Source organism: Arachis hypogaea, chromosome 15, assembly GCF_003086295.3.
Source record: "Arachis hypogaea cultivar Tifrunner chromosome 15, arahy.Tifrunner.gnm2.J5K5, whole genome shotgun sequence".
NCBI classification, from domain to species: Eukaryota; Viridiplantae; Streptophyta; class Magnoliopsida; order Fabales; family Fabaceae; genus Arachis; species Arachis hypogaea.
This window is the reverse complement of record NC_092050.1, coordinates 51,069,637-51,078,892: the sequence shown is the minus strand read 5'-3', so window position 1 is coordinate 51,078,892 and position 9,256 is coordinate 51,069,637. Positions and strand designations below refer to the sequence as shown.

The window sequence follows — 9,256 nt, the reverse complement described above, 5'->3', positions numbered from 1 at the left end:
CTGGACTGATCTACCTTTAAAGAACGGTTTATGAAAACTCTGATTTTAATTAATGTTAGGATGTCGATTGTTAAACTGATTTATGATGAAACGATTACTGAGATTCTGTTGTTGTGAAAACTGCTGATAAAAGGGCTGGTGATTTGTTGAGAAAGAGGGAACACGTAAGGGTGGCTAAGTCTGAATTTTAGGGGAAGTGCTGTCAAAATTTTATAAAAATCTGAGGTTTTATTTGAAAAGTAATTTTAGAAGATTTGAATTTGGAAAATCATATTATTTGAGTTTTATTTAGATGAGAAAAGAAATATACTATTTTGAATCTGAATTACCAAGGAAAGGTTTATGTTTCAAGTTTGAATTATTTAAGAAAGGAATTATGTTTTGAATTCAATTTAATATGAAAGGAGTTATGTTTTGGGCTTGAAATAAAGGATTACTTTTCAGGAGTTTGGTGAATTTTATAATATTTAGATTCAAATGATAAAGAGAAATGGTTTGAGCCAAGATGTTGTAAAAGTGAAAGATGTAAAGGTAGTCAGATAGATAGTGGTACAACCACAGAGTGTATTCTAGTGCTATACAGCTATTGAGAGTTATAACTACAACTGATAACCTAGGATCACTTGCATAGGATATTAATTCATACACGGCTTGAATGCCACACCTGTAAGGCAAGGATTGCTTATAGAGGATATCATTTCATACACGGCTAGAATGCCGCCACCTGTAAGGCAGAGTCTGCTTACAGAGGATATGACGCATACGTCAGTTAGTGAGAACTATACCTATGCTCACTGGAAAACCATACCCGATTCAGCTGCTTCGGGTTACGTTAGGAGCGGGTAGAAACCGACAAATGAGCTCATTACCTGCACTAGGGCTAGACATGCATCATCCTTATTTTTGAACTTGCATATGATTGGGTTTGCTCGTTGTATTTCCCTTTGATTGTGCGGTTTGCCTTGCTGTGACTTGTTTGTATGTTGAATTGAATCTCTTGTTAGCGTTATTAGCTGTGAATGTATGAAAGTGATTAAGAATTGATGTTTTGATTGAGAATTAATTGTGTGGCTGAGAGATGGTTAGTGTGACCAGTTTTACATTTTGGAATTTGTTTTGAGTTTAGAGATTTTTTTTTTGAAAGAGGTAATTAATTAGCTAAAGTAAAACCAAGAGTATTTTCAAAAGAATTTGATAAAAATATAGTTTCCTTGAGTATGTTAATTATTTGCATGTTAATCATTACTTTTACGGCATTCCCATTCCCTACTGAGAACGTGTGGTTTGTTCTCACCCCAAAATATTTCACCCTTTCAGTGACACAGGTTCGAAGACTCCGTTTGAAGCTGCAGGCGAATATAGAACTTATTTATGAGTTAAGTTTATGAGTTAAGTTTCTTTCATAGAGTCCCCTTGACGAACTGATTTTCTATCGGTAAAGAAAATTCATAAAAATAATCATGTTGTAAGTATAGCTTCTAAACCAGCCGAAAATCCTTTCGTACAAAAATTTGGTTGTCACAAGTAACAAAACCCAATAAAATTTATAACCAAAGTATTTAAACCTCGGGTCGTCTCTCAAGGAATTGCAGGGAAGTATAATTTATTATTGGTTTTGGAAAAAGGTATATTTTTGGGTTTTTGAAATAGGGAACAAGTAATTTAAATGGCAAGAAAAATAATCTTAATTATCATGAACACCAGTGCAAGGTATAAGAACTGGAAATCTCATCCTAGTTATCCTTATCCGGTGTGATGAAAATTGTTTATTGCTCTCACTTAGTTAACCCTTACTAAATAAAGGAAAGTCAAGTGGACTAATAAACTTGATTCTTCAAGTCTTAGTTAACTCATGTGGAAAGACTAGCTTTTGAGGGATCCAAATCAATCAGCAATTTCCAATTTTCAATCAACAACTGAGTTTGATAACTCAAGTGTCACCAATTACTCAACCAAAGCAAAGGGGGAAAAATCCAAATTATTTATATAATAAATAGAAGAAATCAATCATCAATCTGAAATACCTCAATGTGTATTAATTAAGAAAATCCTAACATGAAGGGTTCATAAGGCAATTTAGCAACATAAATAATTAACAAATAAAAGCATTAGAGTAACTAAAGTAATAGAGTAAATAAAAGTAGAAGAGAAACATAAATTAAAGGAACATTGAACCTGGAATGAAGAAGCAATCCTAAAATTAAGGGAATTCCTAATCCTAAAACCTAAGAGAGAGGAGAAAGCATCTCTCTCTCTAAAACTACATCTAAAACCTAGTAATTGTGAATTATGAATGTTGTCTTATGTTGTTGTATCAATTGTTGCTTGAATGAATGGATTCCCCTACTTTATAGCCTCTAATCTATGTTTTCTGGGCCAAAAACTGGGTGAAAAACAGTCCAGAAATTGCTGGTATGTATCGCTACAAAGTCACGCAGAAGCGTCGTCCACGCGGATTGAGTTTTTGCAAGGTCACACGTGCGCGTCACCTGGCTTCGGGGCAGCTATGGCAAATTATATATCGTTGTGAAGCCCCAGACGTTAGCTTTCCAACGCAACTAAAACCGCATCATTTGGACCTCTGTAGCTCAAGTTATGGTTGATTTAGTACCAAGAGGTTAGGCTGGATAGTGATGAGCGGATAATTTATACGCTTTTTGGCATTGTTTTTAGTATGTTTTTAGTAGGATCTAGTTACTTTTAGGGATGTTTTCATTAGTTTTTATGTTAAATTCACATTTCTGGACTTTACTATGAGTTTGTGTGTTTTTCTGTAATTTCAGGTATTTTCTGGCTGAAATTAAGGGACTTGAGCAAAAATCAGATTCAGAGGTTGAAGAAGGACTGCTGATGCTGTTGGATTCTGACCTCCCTGTACTCAAAGTGGATTTTCTGGAGCTACAGAACTCGAAATGGCGCGCTTCTAATTGCGTTGGAAAGTAGACATCCAGGGCTTTCCAGAAATATATAATAGTCCATACTTTGGCCAAGAATTGACGACGTAAACTGGCGTTCAACGCCAGCCTTCTGCCCAAATCTGGCGTCCAGCGCCAGAAAAGGATCCAAAACCAGAGTTGAACGCCCAAACTGGCACAAAAACTGGCGTTCAACTCCACAAATGGCCTCTGCACGTGGAACACTTAAGCTCAGCCCAAACACACACCAAGTGGGCCCCGGAAATGGATTTATACATCAAATACTTACTCATGTAAACCCTAGTAGCTAGTTTATTATAAATAGGACCTCTTACTATTGTATTAGGCATCTTTGGATTACCTTATGATCCTTTGATCACGTTTTAGGGGGCTGGCCATCTCGGCCATGCCTGGACCTTCACTTATGTATTTTCAATGGTAGAGTTTCTACACTCCATAGATTAAGGTGTGGAGCTCTGCTGTTCCTCAAAGATTAATGCAAAGTACTACTATTTTCTATTCTATTCTTCTTATTTCGCTTCTAAGATATCCATTCGCACCCAAGAACGTGATGAAGGTGATGATTATGTGTGACGCTCATCATCCTTCTCCCTTATGAACGCGTGCCTGACAAACACTTCTGTTCTACATGAATTAAGCTAGAATGAGTATCTCTTAGATCTCCTAACCAGGATCTTCGTGGCGTAAGCTAGAATGATGGCGGCATTCAAGAGAATCCGGAAGGTCTAAACCTTGTCTGTGGTATTCTGAGTAGGATTCAATGATTGAATGACTGTGACGAGCTTCAAACTCGCGAGTGCTGGGCGTTAGTGACAGACGCAAAAGGAGGGTGAATCCTATTCCAGCATGATCGAGAACCGACAGATGAATAGCCGTGCCGTGACAGGGTGCGTGAGCATATTATTCACTGAGAGGAGGGGATGTAGCCACTGACAACGGTGATGCCCTTACATAAAGTCAGCCATGGAAAGGAGTAAGACTGATTGGATGAAGATAGCAGGAAAGCAGAGGTTCAGAGGAACGAAAAGCATCTCCATTCGCTTATCTGAAACTCTTACCAATGATTTACATAAGTATCTCTATCCCTATTTTATTATATAATATTCGAAAACACCATTATCACTTTATATCTGCCTGACTGAGATTTACAAGGTGACCATAGCTTGCTTCATACCAACAATCTCCGTGGGATTCGACCCTTACTCACGTAAGGTATTACTTGGACGACCCAGTGCACTTGCTGGTTAGTTGTACCGAAGTTGTGACAATTATGAATTAAGATCAGAGCACCAAGCTTTGGAGCCATTACCAGGATTTGTTCGAGCCTGGAGATCACAATTTCGTGCACCAAGTTTTTGGCGCCGTTGCCGGGGATTGTTTAAGTTTTCGGCAAGCTTTTGGTCCGGTAACATCAGTGCCAGATTCCCTTTTGATACGGCAACAGCACCAAGTTTTTGGCGCCGTTGCCGGGGATTGTTTGAGTTTGGACAACTGACGGTTCATCTTGTTGCTCAGATTAGGTAATTTTCTTTTCGTTTTGTTTTCAAAAATCTTTCAAAAATATTTTCAAAAATCTCTCATCTTTTTTCGGAAAAAAAATTAATTAAAAATGTTTTCAAAAATTTATTCAAAATTTTTAAGAATGAATTCTAGTGTTTCATGAAGCATGTGAAGCCTGGCTGGCTGTAAAGCCATGTCTAAATTCATTTGGACTGAGGCTTGCAATTTGTTATCAAGAGCAAATTAGTTGTTGCTCATCCACCTGCTGCTGATCCATGATCACCTGCTGAAGCTTGGCTGGCCATTGGCCATGTCTAGTGTTTTGGACTGGAGCTTTCTTTGAAAGCTTGGCTGGCTAGTGAGCCATGTCTAATTCCTGGACTGAAGCTTTAGACTAACATGGCAAGATTCCTGGAATTCATATTAAAAATTTTGGAATCCTTATTTTTCTTTTTCAAAACTATTTTCGAAAAATATAAAATAAAAATCCAAAAAAAAATTTAGAAAATCATAAAAATCAAAAATATTTTCTGTTTCTTGTTTGAGTCTTGAGTCACATTATAAGTTTGGTGTCAATTGCATATGCATCTTGCATTTTTCGAAAATATCATGCATTCATAGTGTTCTTCATGATCTTCAAGTTGTTCTTGGTAAGTCTTCTTGTTTGATCTTGATGAATTTTTGTTTTGTGTCTTTTCATGTTTATCATATGCATTCTTGAATTCTTAGTGTCTAAGCATTAAAGAATTCTAAGTTTGGTGTCTTGCATGTTTTCTTTGCATTAAAAATTTTTCAAAAATATGTTCTTGATGTTCATCATGACATTCATAGTGTTCTTGGTGTTCATCTTGACATTCATAGCATTCTTGCATGCATTCATTGTTTTGATCTAAAAATTTCATGCATTGCATAATTTTCATGTTTTCAAAAAAAAAAAATTCAAAAAAATCAAAAAAATATTTTTCCCTTTTTCTCTCATCAAATTCGAAAATTGAGTTGACTTTTTCAAAAATTTTTAAAATCAAATTGTTTCTCATAAGTCAAATCAAATTTTCAATTTGAAAATCTTATCTTTTTCAAAATCTTTTTCAAAATCAAATCTTTTTCAAAATCAAATCTTTTTCAAAATTCTTAGTTATTTTCGAAAATCCCAAAAATATTTTTCAAAAATCTTTTTCTTATTTTTATACCAAATTTTCGAAAATAACATAAACAATTAATGTTTTGATTCAAAAATTTGAAGTTTGTTACTTGCTTGTTAAGAAAGATTCAAACTTTAAGTTCTAGAATCATATCTTGTGATTTCTTATGAATCAAGTCATTAATTGTGATTTTAAAAATCAAATCTTTTTCAAAAACTAATTTCTATCATATCTTTTTAAAAAAAAAATATATCTTCTTATCTTATCTTTTTCAAAAATATCTTTTCAAAATATCTTTTCTAACTTCCTAACTTCTTATCTTTTCAAAATTTGTTTCAACTAACTAACTAACTTTTTGTTTGTTTCTTAACTTTTTCAAAACCACCTAACTAACTTTCTCTCTCTAATTTTCGAAAATATCTCCCCCTTTTTCAAAAATTTCTTTTTAATTAACTAATTATTTTTATTTTTTATTTTTGATTTCAAAAATTTTCGAAAATTACTAACATTTTTCAAAAACCATTTTCAAAAATCACTAACTCCTTTTGAAAAATAATTTTCGAAAATTCCCTCCTTCTCTCTCATCCTATTCTATTTATTCATTCATTAACTAACATCTCTTCCTCACATCATCACCAAATTCGAACCCCCTCTTCTATCTGTGTTCGAATTTCTTCCTCTTTTCTTCTACTCACATAAGGGAACCTCTATACTGTGGTAAAGAGAATCTCTATTATTATTATCATTTTTCTGTCCATTCTTCCTTGTCATATGAGCAGGAGCAAGGATAAGAACATTCTTGTGGAAGCAGATCCAGAACCTGAAAGGACTCTGAAGAGAAAATTAAGAGAAGCCAAAATACAACAATCCAGAGATAACCTTTCAGAAATTTTCGAACAGGCAGAGGAGATGGCAGCCGAAAATAATAATAATGTAAGGAAGATGCTTGGTGACTTTACTGCACCTAATTCCAATTTACATGGAAGAAGCATCTCCATTCCTGCCATTGGAGCAAACAACTTTGAGCTGAAACCTCAATTAGTTTCTCTAATGCAGCAGAACTGCAAGTTTCATGGACTTCCATCTGAAGATCCTTTTCAGTTTTTAACTGAATTCTTGCAGATATGTGATACTGTTAAGACTAATGGAATAGATCCTGAAGTCTACAGGCTCATGCTTTTCCCTTTTGCTGTAAGAGACAGAGCTAGATTATGGTTGGATTCTCAACCCAAAGACAGCCTGAACTCTTGGGATAAGCTGGTCACGGCTTTCTTAGCCAAGTACTTTCCTCCTCAAAAGCTGAGCAAGCTTAGAGCTGATGTTCAAACCTTCAGACAGAAAGAAGGTGAATCTCTCTATGAAGCTTGGGAAAGATACAAACAGTTGACCAAAAAGTGTCCTTCTGACATGCTTTCAGAATGGACCATCCTGGATATATTCTATGATGGTTTATCTGAGCTATCAAAGATGTCACTGGACACTTCTGCAGGTGGATCCATTCACCTAAAGAAAACGCCTGCAGAAGCTCAAGAACTCATTAACATGGTTGCTAATAACCAGTTCATGTACACTTCTGAAAGGAATCCTGTGAATAATGGGACGCCTATGAAGAAGGGAGTTCTTGAAGTTGATACTCTGAATGCCATATTGGCTCAGAACAAAATATTGACTCAGCAAGTCAATATGATTTCTCAGAGTCTGCATGGAATGCAAGTTGCATCCAACAGTACTCAAGAGGCTTCTCCTGAAGAAGAAGCCTATGATCCTGAGAACCCTGCAATAGCAGAGGTAAATTACTTAGGTGAACCTTATGGAAACACCTATAACTCAACATGGAGAAATCATCCAAATTTCTCATGGAAGGATCAAAAGCCCCAACAAGGCTTTAATAATGGTTAAAGAAACAGGTTTAGCAATAGCAAGCCTTTTCCATCATCAACTCAGCAACAGACAGAGAACTCTGAACAAAATGCTTCTAATTTAACAAATCTAGTCTCTGATCTATCTAAGGCCACTGTAAGTTTCATGAATGAAACAAGGTCTTCCATTAGAAATCTGGAAGCACAAGTGGGCCAGCTGAGTAAAAGGATCACTGAAATCCCTCCTAGTACTCTCCCAAGTAATACAGAAGAGAGGATAAGATGAAGCCATTGACAAGGGTGATGCCTCCAGACGATTAGCCGTGCCGTGACAGGGCATTGGATCATTTTCCCGTGAGATGACTGAAAGTAGCCATTGACAGTGGTGATGTATCACATAAAGCCAGCCATGGAAAGGAGTAAGACTGATTGGATGAAGATAGTAGGAAAGCAGAGGTTCAGAGGAACGAAAAGCATCTCCATTCGCTTATCTGAAATTCATGCCAATGAATCTACATAAGTATCTCTATCCCTTTTATTGTTTATTTTAATCTAATCAAGTATCATGTTTAAATCCGCCTGACTGAGATTTACAAGGTGACCATAGCTTGCTTCATACCAACAATCTCCGTGGGATTCGACCCTTACTCACGTAAGGTATTACTTGGACGACCCAGTGCACTTGCTGGTTAGTTGTATCGAAGTTGTGTCCACACATAGAGCCACGATGAGGATTCAATACAATTATATATTGTTACTCTCACACAAGTACAAGGTGAGCCTGGAGATCACAATTTCATGCACCAATAGCTTTAGCAGTTCCTTCAGTTTCTTGTATTCCTTCCACTTTTGCATGCTTCCTTTCCATCCTCTAAGCCATTCCTGCCCTATAAACCTTAAAATCACTTAACACACATATCACGGCATCGAAAGGTAATAAGAATGGATTAAACATAGCAAATTTGAAGGCCAAAGAAGCATGTTTTCAATCATAGCACAAAATCAGGAAGGAAAACATAAAACATGCGAATTGTATGAATAAGCGTGAGAATAATGGATAAAATCCACTAGATTAAGCACAGGATAAACCATAAAATAGTGGTTTATCAACCTCCCCACACTTAAACATTAGCATGTCCTCATGTTAAGCTCAAGAGAAGCTATAAAGGATGAAGAGGAATGGTAGAATGTATGAAATGCAACCTATCTATGTGAATGCAGCTAAATGCAAAATATTTTTACCTACTTGGTTAAAAGTAAACAAATCTTTTAAAAACAAACATGAACTGAATTTCACTAATTCAAATCACAAAATAAAGTACAAGTAAACTTGCAGAAGAAAATAGCTCATGAAAGCCGGGAACAAAAAATCGAGCGTCGAACCCTCACCGGAAGTGTATATATTCTAATCACTCAAGTGTTTAAGGTTCGATTCTCTCAATTCTCTACTAACCTTGCTTTCTAAGGCTTGCTCTTTTTCTACCAATCAACAAAAGTTTAATGCACAAATACATATATCAAGAGGTCTTTTAAGGGTTGTAATGGGGTTATGGTCAAGGTAGGATTATATTTGGCCAAGTGGACTAAAATCTGAATCCTTAATTAACTTAAACTTTCCACCTAACTTTAGACAATCTATGTAATCATAATACCACATCTAACTATCCATTAACCATGTTTTCCACATATTCATGCATTCTAATTTCAAGTACAGTACATATGCATTGCTTTCAACACTTACTTTGGGGTATTTTGTCCCCTTTTATTTATTTGCTCTTTTTTTTCTTTTTTTCTCCTTTATTTTTTTTATATATATATG

General features: G+C 35.6%; 1 non-coding gene across 1 annotated transcript; it reads right to left on the bottom strand.

Annotated features, from left to right (window-relative positions):
• Window positions 1–6,883: 6,883 nt before the first annotated feature.
• LOC112753418 (small nucleolar RNA R71) lies at window positions 6,884–6,991 on the bottom strand. The gene has a single exon (XR_003177806.1). It is a non-coding gene; the product is annotated as a small nucleolar RNA R71 (small nucleolar RNA).
• Between the last annotated feature and the right edge of the window lie 2,265 nt (window positions 6,992–9,256).